The sequence below is a fragment of the Vombatus ursinus genome, unplaced genomic scaffold (genome assembly GCF_900497805.2).
Source record: "Vombatus ursinus unplaced genomic scaffold, bare-nosed wombat genome assembly UNPS02014863.1, whole genome shotgun sequence".
Classification (NCBI taxonomy): domain Eukaryota; kingdom Metazoa; phylum Chordata; class Mammalia; order Diprotodontia; family Vombatidae; genus Vombatus; species Vombatus ursinus.
The window spans coordinates 37,893,047-37,905,342 of record NW_020954641.1 but is presented as its reverse complement, the minus strand read 5'-3'; positions in this window follow the sequence as shown (position 1 = coordinate 37,905,342).

Below are 12,296 nucleotides of genomic sequence, written 5' to 3'. Positions count from 1 at the left end.
TTTCTTTCTTTCTTTTTTCCTTCCTTCCTTTTTTCTTCCTCCTTCCTTCTTTTCTTTTCTTTCTTTCTTTCTTTCTTTTTTCTTTCCTTCCTTCCTTCCTTCCCTTTCTTTCTTTCTTTCTTTCTTTCTTTCTTTCTTTCTTTCTTTCTAACTGTATTTCAATTTGAATTGGTTTCCTTTGTAACCCTCTGTATTTTATTTTACACATTTAGAAACATTATTCTAGTAAGGGTTCTATAGGTTTCAACTGCCCTAGATTATTAACTTGCAAAGCTAAGTACCCCTGCTACTGCAAAAATTGCCACCTCTTACATAAGGCACTTCATGATTCAGCCTCCCCCTCTCATCCTAGCTGTTAGTGCTCTTACCTTTCCATAAAATTTCTTTGTTCCTTTTGCAAATATTTTGCATTTGCTTGTCTTTGTAGGGTCACTCCTAGAAGGTAACCACCCAGAGAGAGGAGATTGTTTTATTTTTGCATCCCCAGTAACTGGCACATAGTGGGCTCTTAAGACAAAACTGTCAAGTTAAGTTAAATTGAATTAGACAAGCCTGTTACATAGTGAGTGCTTAATAAATACTTGTTGAATTGAATTAGATGGACAGGTAGCAAGATGGTGTTAATATCCTTCCACTAATGTCCTCCTCCAGTGCCTTATCATGTGATGATGGTGACCTTGGACTCTCAAAGGTTATGCCAACAGGACCCAAGTTCTTGTAGATTCTATTGAACTGGAAAAGCTTTAAGGACCAGCCTGACCAAAGGTTGAGGACCAATCTAACTCAATGCAGAAAAAGTTCATCCTCAGTAGGCTGGCTACCAAGGGATGCATTTGTTAACCTGGTGATGCATGATATACACAAAAAAAGCAACGAAATCCTGATCTTATATAGTCTCCTTCCAATTCAATAGTGGCAGGAGCAGAGTGGTACAAAAAGAGGGCAGAGCACAGGAAAGACAATACATTTCTTAGAGCATCTGCAAACACTGCTTATAAGATGAAAAAAAAGTATGAATAAGTGTCACAAAGAATCAGAATGTATGGAGGGGTGTAAATTTTCATTTGTGCATGGAGCATCTATACTGATAAGACCCTGGATCTGTGGCAGAAATAGAAACATAAAGTGATAGTGATGGTAACTTGCACTAATTCCATATCTTTAATACTATGGTGATAGATGATGATAAAAGAAGAATGTGCTCAAATGTCTCAACCCAGTAATCACGGCATTCCACTTTCTGAGTCATCCACCCTTTTTAATCTCTTAGAACTAAATTGAAAGTTCATGTTCCATCCAGCTATGGATGTCTTGGGTTTTTATTTATCATCTCTCTTTTTTTAAGAGACCTCTGGGTAGAAAGCACAATCTGATGTATTGAGTGCTTCAAATTTCTTCAAACAGTTTGGGAAGAGAAATAAGAATGCTTTTTCTGCTTTTCTTATCTCCTAGGAGAGGCTGGCAATTGAACTTGAAGGTTACTTTCATTTCATTTTTTGCATCATTTGAAAGTTCTATTTATGTCATGACATTCCATATCAGGATCACCCATAAATAGAGATCATCACAGATGTAAAGCAGTGAGGGATCCATCTTGTGTGACCTAACCATTTTACAGAGGAATAAACTAAGACCCAGAGAGAAAAAGTGACTTGTTGCACAAAGTCACACAGGGAGTAAAAGAATTGGGATTCAATTTAAGATCCTCTGAATCCAATATGTCCACCATACCATTTTCCACATGATGCTACTATCTAATTAGTATGAAGGGAAATTCAGTCAAAATGTTCAAGAAATATAATATTTGACAGTGTCCAGATAACAGAACAGAGTTTCTTTTTAAACTGTATTAGGCTTTAATCTTGGCTTCATTATCATGTTGCTGTAATTAATTCTAGTAAGAACAGATACTCCAACATCTGAAAGTGTGATTTTCTTTGAAAGGGAGTATCCTTTATTACCTCAATATCACTATCTGAATATGGCATAACCAACCTAATGATAATATGGTTCTATTCATCATCTGGTTCTAAACTTGTTTCTATTATTCCCTAAGTTTTTTTTTAATATAGTAACTTTGGTTTGACATTTTCGTTTCAATTCTTTAAAAAAATATTCATAGAACATTATTATCCACAAGATGATTGAGTTTCTTACTAAGCTGTCCTTTGAAATGTTCAAAACAACATTAAAAATAAAAAATGTGACAGAATTTTAATTAGACTTTGGGCTTTAAAGAGATTATTCAGTTCAGTTCAGCAAATACATACTAAGTACCTACTACATGCCAAGCACTGTGCTGGGCCACTGGGTTACAGAGATAGAAGGCAGAGTTCTTCCTCTCAAGGCACTTACAATTTTGTGAGGGTGAGAGGAGGGAGAAGGCACATGTGCACAAATAACTAAGACCCAAAGAGGGTGTGCTAAGAGCAAAGGAGATATTGTGACAAAGCACTTCAAGAAATTTGAGGAGGAAGAGATTACATCCACCTGGAAGAGGGTATGGGAAAAGTCAGAAGGATTTTGTCTCTCAGCTGGACTTTGAAGAAAGGGAGGCATTTTAACAAATGGAAAGAGTTGTAGCAGGGGTTATCAGGAGAATCGTTGTTTCATGTTCTGAGTCTCCAATCAACATGATGGGATTGTAAGTAGAGGGTACTTCCCAAGGAACTAGACAATGTGAGCTATGCCCTTCCCCAGGAAGCCTAAGAATGAAGTACCCAGGCCTCTCTCAGTTCTGGTTGCCTTCTCTTGAATTTGTTTCCTCTTCTTAGCACAGATCACCAACTCACAATCCTGAGAAATGGGTCTCCAGTCTTGGAGGTTATCTTATGGGTAATCTTCAGTTCAGAAGTTTTTGAGTTCAACAAGTAGGCACTAACTCTACTCAGTAGAAGAATTTCATTATAACATACTTCTAATAAGAGAAGAATCTAGTGCCTGAAAGACTAAGGTCATGTTGTAGATGGACAGAGGATATGGATTTAGCCAAACCTATACAATAATTACTTTAAGTTATTCAGATAATGCACATCTGAGATGGATGGTAAATATTTATTCAGCGGTCTCACAAAAGGACTTTATCTTCTGAGAGGAGTATAAAGTGCTATTTGAATGTTTTATGTTTCCTGTACTTGTTTATGAATGTCTGTGAGTCCTTTGTGTCTGATTTAGTTTTTATTCTAAAAGAAAAAAAAATGGTCCAAAACCCAATATCAATACTGCACATTTGATACTTTCATGGAAGGAGACCCTGTTAGGCAGGGAGAAAACTCTAGAAAACTAGGCATAACTAAATTTGTTTTTAAAATTTCCTCAGGGCTTATAGGTGGGGGTGTTAAAGAACCAAAGAGATCCTGGCCCCTTTGAGGTCAGATTCCCAGGATCATTGAACCCAGAGTCCCTTGTGAGAGACCTTTAGTTGGGGGTGGGGTGGGCAGGAGGGAGAAGCAAATAAGTATTCATATAGTCTCTACTACGTACCAGACACTGTGTGAAGAGTTTTACAAATAATATCTTATTATTGGGTGGAGGTGTAGAGGAGGGAGGGTATAGTTGCTTTTTCAGTAGATATAACCCCTTAGGAATATATTTGTTTAATAATTGCTAAGGACAAGGAGCTGGCCACTTCCCAGCAGTTTTACTTATGTGCCCAGGTCCCAGAATATAAATGTTCCACACAGGTGAGCCCGTAAATGTTATTGATACAGTGTCCCAAGCATAGACTAAATTCCACAGTCACATATTTTAATCTTCCCTGGGAAAAGAGCAAAAGATATTCGAGAATATTTAATGTAATACTGATCAAAAGCTTTCTCCTCTGTGATCTCTTTCTGATTGACAGCCACTGCTCTGAGAATTTCCAGGAAAACACATTGCAGCCTGTCGCAGAGCATGAAGACTGTTGTAGCTTTAATATCCTGTTGCTCAGAAATTAAACAAACAAAACCAGACAACCCCCAAACCTGAAACTTATTTATACTGATCAACAGTGGATGTATTTGGCCAGGCATGGTAGCACATGCCTATGGTCTCTGCTGCTGGGTAGTCTAAAGCTTGTGGCTTGCTTAAATTTGAGAGTTCTGAGCATCCATAGGACTAAAATTGATGGGATGTCCAAACTAACTCTGGTATCAATATTGTAAGCTCCCAGGAGCAAAGGGCTACCAGGTTGCTGAAAGGAGGAATAAACTGGTCCACAGCAGAAAAACAGAGGAGGTTAAATCTTCCATGCTGATCAGTATTGGGATTGGGCCCATGAGCAGCCGATGTACTTCCAGCAGAGGCAAGATAGCGGACTGAGTCTCAAAAAACAGAAACAAAAACAATGGATGTATAAGTCAAGCAACGACAACAACAAAAATCACAAACGTCAATAATTCCATAGCAAGGTTTTGTAATCAAAGTCCTCTAACCCCAGGAGAGATGGCCTCTTGTGGATCTGAAGGTTGCAGATTCTCTACTTCCAGGACCACTCTGGAGCAACCTTCCTCCTCTCAGAGCAGAAACTGGAGTACATCTCCTCCATAGCCGTCTGGTTATACCCAACCCTCAAAGTACAAACTAACTAACCAAATTAAAGGGAGGATGTGGTTGGGGGAGGCACATGTTTTCTACACTCAGGGCTCTTAGCATTTTCCCTGTCAGATTTGCTTGGAGTGCCTTGGGGTTCCTTCCACTCTTCAACTACAAAGCATAGCTCTTGCCTTCAAATGATTCTTACCACCTCCCCAGTCTACCTTCCTCTCTGCAGCTGTTAGAGGGCTCTGTTGTAGCTGCTGTTCCTGTTCTTTGCTCACTGGTCAATTTAGTTGTGGTTGAATTTATACCTTTGGTGAGGTAGTTAATGAATCTATGTAGAATTCAGATGTACTTTGGATGAGTGATAAGGCTCTTTGGGGATGAAATTCCTAAGTAAATATACAAACTATCTTTGGATTAAATTGGAGAGGAGTTCCCCAAACTATTTGTGAAGTCATTCAGTCAAAAAAACAAAACAAAACAAAACAAAACAAAAAAGTCATTAAGTACTTGGTATATGCCAGGCACTGTGCTAAGTACAGTAGATACAAAAAAGAGCAAAAATAGTCCCTGCCTTCAAGGAGCTGACATTTGAATGGAGGCTCTTTCCTAATGGACAAGAAAAAGGCAGGCCCTGGGTTTCTGTGCTCAGTGCAAAGAAGTGTCTGAGGGAAAGAGTAGAGAGCTATACATATAATCTACTTTCTTATATCTAATCATATCTCTTATAAAATTGAAACCACTTAGATATATATATCTATGTGTAGTACATAATAAAACACACACACATACATGCATGTGTATATGTATTTATATGTATGTGTACATGCATATGTGTGCATGTACATGTGTATATGTATAAAACATACATATGTGCATAACATACATAAATACACACACGCAAATGCATGCACACCTATACATGCACACATGTATACATGAACACAGATTCGTGTGTGTACATGCGTGCATATATACATGTATACACACGTGTGTGTGCATGTATGCATACACATGCGTATATATATACACACACATATATTATCACTCCTTTCTCCATCTTTCTGACAGTGATCCAGTAGTGGCTTGTCATTCCTCTTCCTCCACATTTTGCCCTTGAGTTTTAGCCATTCAGGATGACATACCCATCTTTGGAGTTCCATTCAAATAGAATGTCTATAATTTACAAGAGTCCTTCTCCTATAGCAACCCCTACATACAAGGCATAACAAAAAGATTGTTTCAGCAGCTACCATTTTCCCTGGAGAATTAAGGAGAGTAGGAGGAAGCAAATCCTTTCCTTGTTGCTTCCAGTGAAAGCCCCCATTATTGGAGGAAACCCAGGGCACAAATGCTCTCCAAGTCATTTATTCTTTGCCATGGTCCTCTGAGCCTGGTGTATATTAGAGTTTGAGTGCTGCTGATTTGCCTTACATACATTCTTTGCAAATATGCACAGAGCAAGGTCAGCAGGCAAATGCACTGTGGGAGTTTTGGGTTTTTTTTTTTTTTCCTCTTCTTTTCCCCTCCAAAATTTCCTGTTTGCGGCCCCTTCACAGATGTTTTCTGTTTGCAGCAGCAATGCACCAATAAGTCACTTCTAACAAAAAAGCAAACAGCATTCCTAATGGGCAGGCAGCTCTATGTAAATTCCCTAGCTAGTCAGGCTGGGAATGTGGTTATTGTAAACATTTATTCATCAGGCAGTAGGCCTCTTTAATCCCCTTCCCTGCAGATCGGAGTGCATCTCCTAAACTGATGCCTTGCCAAACTGCCAGGACTTCAAAAAACATTTGCACAGGGTGGCACTGGATGACTAGGGGCCCTGGAATTCTCAGCTTCCCTCCTGTGGATAAAGGCTGTCTTTGGACATTGTTGCATGTACAAGCCTGTGCTCATCACTGTAGGGGACCGTGTTTGGAATTGCCCAAAGTAGTAGGCATGGTCTGAAGGTCTCCGCAAGGGTAAGAGGGAGGAAGGCAAGTTTTTTGAGAGAAAGCCTGTGTAGGATCTAACTAAGGGTCTTCTCCTGGATATATTTCTTCCAGGGACCTTTGTTACTCTTCCAGTATGACCTGTTGGGATATGCCTTTGGAAACTCTGAAAGGAAAACATTCTTTCCCCTCACTTTCTTCTCCTCAGGGTATCCAGGTACAGGCTCCCATTCAGTCCATTCCTTTTCCTTGTCTGGCAGCCACCCTGTTAGTACTGAGCCAGACTCTTCCAGGGTGCCTAGAGAAAATAGAAGAGCTCTCCAGAAACTGAACTAACTCTTTCAGGCCATCAAGGCCCCATTTAGAAATCATGGTTTCAAAGTACCAGGTGGACAAGAAATTTTCCCTGTTTGAGTGAAGAGGGAGGTCTATTGAAAGTCTATTTAATTTGTACTTACCATCCAACCAGAGGACAGAGTTGAAAGCAAGACATTCTAACAGCACAGCCAATAAAGTGACAAGATCCTACCACTGCAACCACATCTACAAACTTTCATAATAACCGTTCTTTCATTAATCATCAATTAATAAGATTTGAATATCAATTTTGGTCAGGAACAACTTCACATGATGTATTACTTATCTAAATGAGCCTTCATCACCTCTTGACTGTCCATGATGATAATTTTGTAATTGTTTCACCTGCTCCCTGGATCTCCTTTCTTCAATCTTCATCCTCCACATAGATGTTAATATAACCTTCTGAAGGCACAGGGTTGGCCATGTCACTATCAAGCTCAAAAATCATCAGGAGCTCCCTACTGTCTCAAAGATAAAATACAAACACCTCAACCTGGCATTTAATGCTCTCTAAATCTTGATTTCTATAACTTTCCAAGATTTTTTATTCTTATTATTCCTCTTCCCATGCTGCACCCCAGATACACTGGAGTATTAGCTATTCTCCGTTTGTGGCATTCTATACTTTTTTTCTGAGCCTGAAATACATTCTGTCATCATTACCTGTGCCTCTCAACTACCTTATCTTCCTCCAAGGCACAGCTCAGATGTTATCTCCTCCCTAAAGCCTTAACATATCCCTTACTCTTCTATCCCTCTGCAATCTACTTTCCATTATACTTAACAGTATAATATTATAATAGTCAATTACAAAGTCCTTTACAAGAATCTAAAGTTCTTGAAATTAGTGAGTATTTTGTTTTTGTCTTTATATCTCCCCTAGCTCAGAGTGTGTGGTTTTGCACAGAAGAGGTGCTCTTTTAAATTTTGTTGAAGTGTATTAGATGGAAATTAGATCATTTCCTCAGTGACTGATCTTTTGTTCAGAGATTGACAGTTGCATCATCTGGGGGAAAAAAAATCAACCCAATGTGGCCAATTTGATTACCAGTACAGCACCTTTGGTAACTTTACATCTTAGTATGTGCTAGTAAATGTTTAACCACTGCAAGATAAACTTTTAATTTTTCTCTGCATAATTAACATTTTCTTCATCACTTTCTTAAACCTAGAGAATCTCTGCAACAATAAACCAAGCCCTGCTTTGTATCATTTGTTTATATTAGAAGTATAAATGTTCACACTGAAAATTTAACAATTGGGTCTAAGAAGGAAGTTTGAACTGGCTCTTGCACATCCCTACATCTGAGGCATTCTCTGGGCCAACACTCACTCAAAGCCATAGCCCCAAACCTCTGTTTCTCTCAGTTTCCTCATCTGTTAAATGTTGTTGTGAGGATCAAATGAGATAATACTTGTAAAGTGCATAGCACTGTGCCTGGCATGTAGCAAGCATTAATTATTATTATTACATATGGAAGGAAGCTTTTTTCCAACTCCTTCTAACTCTAGTGCCTTCCTTCTGTTGATTGTTTCCTTTTTATCATGGATACGATTTGTTTGTACATAATTGTTCACATGTTGTCTTCCTATTAGATTGTGAGCTCCCTGGTAGAGAGAAGGTACTGTCTTTTGCCTTTCTCTATATCCCTGGCTCTTACATAGCTTAATAATTAAGGTAAAAAGTAGGTGCTTAATAAATGCTTATTGATTGAAGTAAAGTAACAGACAAGATCTCCCCAACTAATGCCACATAGGGTTCTCTGATGCAGATTATACAGCAGCAGTGGAGGAAGTCATGCACATAAAAAAACGTACATGGAGTAAGCACACATAGGGAACACGTGTCCAGGAAACACTGAGATGGGAAACATCTCAGGAATACATGCAGCCCTGCAATGTGTAAGAGAGGAGGGCATATACGCAAGGAACATGAATGGCTAACATGAACCCATGGCTGGAGCAATTCACATCATCTTTAATGCTGAAGTCTTCAAGTTTCTCTCTGCTATTCTCTCCTGAGAATTAAGCCTTTCGATATCCACCAGCTGTACCTCTCTTCACGGCAACAATACATAAAAATGCTCATACCTTTGACCTCATTTCCACACTCCAGGATTCTGCCATCTCTATCCATAGCTTTGATATTTTCTATCTAACAATAAACTCCTATATTTCCACCTTTTTTTCTGCCCCAGGTCTTCCAAACCTATTTTGGGTCCTCACAGCAACTTCCAGTTCCTCCTCTACTTTCCTCCTTTCTTATTGCCTTCCCTTTCCACTATCATGCTAGCCTTGGATTCACCTTTCTTTTTTTCAAGTACTTAACTCTATAGTGAACCAACTTAACTTTACACTGCCCTCTATCCCAATCTTTCATTCCTTTGTCTTATTGCTATTCATTCCTTCCAAAACTCCTGGAGTACCCTCATCTTCGGTACCTACATTCATTGCTGAAAGCCAATGTAGGAAGTCAAACAACAGTGAAAGCTGAGTCCTTTACAAATTTCTGATATGTGCTTATACCTGATCCCACTCATTGTCCATCAATTCTTTTATTCTTCCCTTATTGATTCTCTCTCCCTTCCCTTATCTACTCTCTCTCCCATTCCATTAAATATCTATTCTAAACCTTCTCTTCTTTGTCCAAGCCACCTGCCCCTCTCAGCAGAGGAATTCACCAAAAACATCACTGAAAAATTGAGGTCATCTATCAGGAACTCCCTCTCCTCCTTAATTCTACACTCCAATTCACTTCAAACTCATTCCCCAATCTCTACTCTTTTGCCTTAGTCTCAAAGGAAGATAGACCTCTTTTCCTTGAAAATACCAATGTTTCTGTGTGGGTCCTTGATTCTCTCCCTAATTTTCAACCTATCATCATCCACTGACCTCTTCTATTTACAAGCATGTCTGTAGCTCCTCAATCCTTAAAAAAACAACAAAAAGAAACTTCACCTGATTTTATCATGTCCTCAAGCTTGTTTCATAAATCTCTCCTCTTTTTATTTTTAAAAAATTTAATTTATTTTTTTTCAATAAACACAAGTCTATTTTCTTTCCCTCCTGCCTTTCTCATTGAAAAACAAAACCCTTCTAGTAAATACGCAGTAATGCAAAATAAGTTCCCACATTGGTGAGATTCATATATATATATATATATTTGTGTGTGTATGTGTAGATATATATATATCTATGTGTGTATGTGTATATAGGTATATGTGTGTATATAACTATGTGTGTGTGTGTGTATATGTATATTAACTCTTGCACCCTGCATCCATGACTTCTCTCTAAGGAAGTACATGCTTCACCACTGATCCTCTGGAATTCTTGTTGGTCATTACATTAATTACAATTCTTAAGTCTTTCAAAATTGTCTTTAATATTGTTACAGTATAAATTTTTCTCCTGGTTCTGCTCACTTCACTCTGCTTCATTTAATACAAGTCTTCCCTGGTTTCCCTGAAGCTGTCCTTTTTGTCACTTTCACAGAACAATCATATCACATTACATTCATAAACTATAATTTGTTTAGGTTTTCTCCAAATGATGAACATCCCCTTAGTTTTCAGTTTTTTGACATCATTAACATGCTATTGTAAATATTTTTGTACATATGAGTTTCTTTCCTCTTTCTTAGCTCTCTTTGAGATTTTTTCCTACTTTCACACCCAAAATCCTAGTAAAAACTGACTACTATCATCATCCCTACTTTCTTACCTGCTACTTATTTCTTTATTTTTAAATTTTCTTTATTTTATTTTTAATTTATGGAAAAAAACAATATAACAAAGTATAATTTTAAAAAAGATGAATGTATATGACCCTGCAAATCTATTACGTATGACTTCCTATTCCTTTTAAATATATAATAAATTTATCATGTAAATTTATTTTTTTTCCTTTTTTTCCTTCCCTTCCCCACCTGAGAGATGACTACTATTAGACACAAATATGTGTGTGTATGTGTGTGTATACACACACACATAATCATTCTAGACATACTTCTATTTGTCAGTTCTTTTTCTGGATCTAATTTCCTTACAATTCTACTTCCTATCTTATAACTCAAATGAAACTGCTCTCTCTAAGGTTGCTAATGATCCATCAATCACTAGAACCAATGGCCTTTCTTCAATCTTTATCTTTCTCAACTTCTCTACAGCATTTGAAACTGCTCACTATATCCTTCTCCTAGGTATTCTCTCATCCCTGGCTTTTCATTATACTACTCTTTCCATGTATTCCACTTACCTGTCTAATTGCTCCTTCTCAATCTTGCTGGATCATCATATTTGTTCTCACCTCAATACATATAGAAGTACTCCCAGAATTCTTCCTGAACCCTCTTCTCTTTTATCTCTATATCCTTTCTTGGTGATCCCATCTTTTTCGTAGATTCAATATGAATCTCTATGCAGATTACTCCCAGATTTATAAATCCAGCCACAGATTCTTTTCTGAGTTCTACTTGCAAATCATCTGCCTTTTGGACACTTCCAATTGGATGCCTTAAAGGCATATGAAACTCAGCAGATCCAGAAGAAATCTTCTCTTTCTCCCCAAAATCCTCCTCTCTTCCTAACTTCCTTTTTCTGTTGAGGGTAAAACTATTTTTCTAGTCACTCAGATTCAAAACTTTGCAGCTATTCTTGACCAATCTTCTTCTTCACTGGAATTCAATTAGCTTTCCAAATGTTGTTGATTCTACTCTACAATGTATTTCATATTCATTACCTTCTCTCCGATTGCATGGCTAATCTCCTACTTTAGGTCCTCACCTCCTATCACCAGGACTATTACAATAGACTACTAATTTGTTTCACTGCCTCATCTCTTCTGTCTCTAATTCATCCTTTACACAGCTTCCAAATGAACACTCTTAGAGCATAAGTCTGACCATACCTCTTCACTGCCTATGAAGTTCTATTGCCTTCCTCTTGCTTTTAAATTGAAACACAAACTCTTAGGTTTGGCATTTAAAGCTCTTAGTAAACTGACTCTAGTCAATCTTTCTGGACTTATTCATGCATTTTATATGCTAGCCAAGTTTCTTGGCTATTTTCTATTCCTAGCCTACACATAGGCTACCTTCTACCAATACCCTCCTCATCTGCGCCTCATAAAATACTAACCTGTTGCTTCTTCATGCTATGTAGGTGAATCTTATTTATCCAAGTCTAGGCCAATAAGGTACAATCTTGGGACAGACTATTTAACTGGAAATTATTTGAGTACAGATCATCATCTGAGGGCCAGACTGACCTAAGTTTGAGGAGGTTCACCACAAAAGGGCTGATAACCAGGTGATGAATTTGAGGGACCTACAACAACTCATGAAATCATTTACTAAAGCAGGAAAGTCTTCAGTCTCCATAGGTAAAAGAAGCATCCATACCAAATTAGAGATTTTTTGGAATATGGCTTATGCAGCCCTTATGGCAAAAACAAAAACAAGCAAAAAATCTTGCTTAAGAT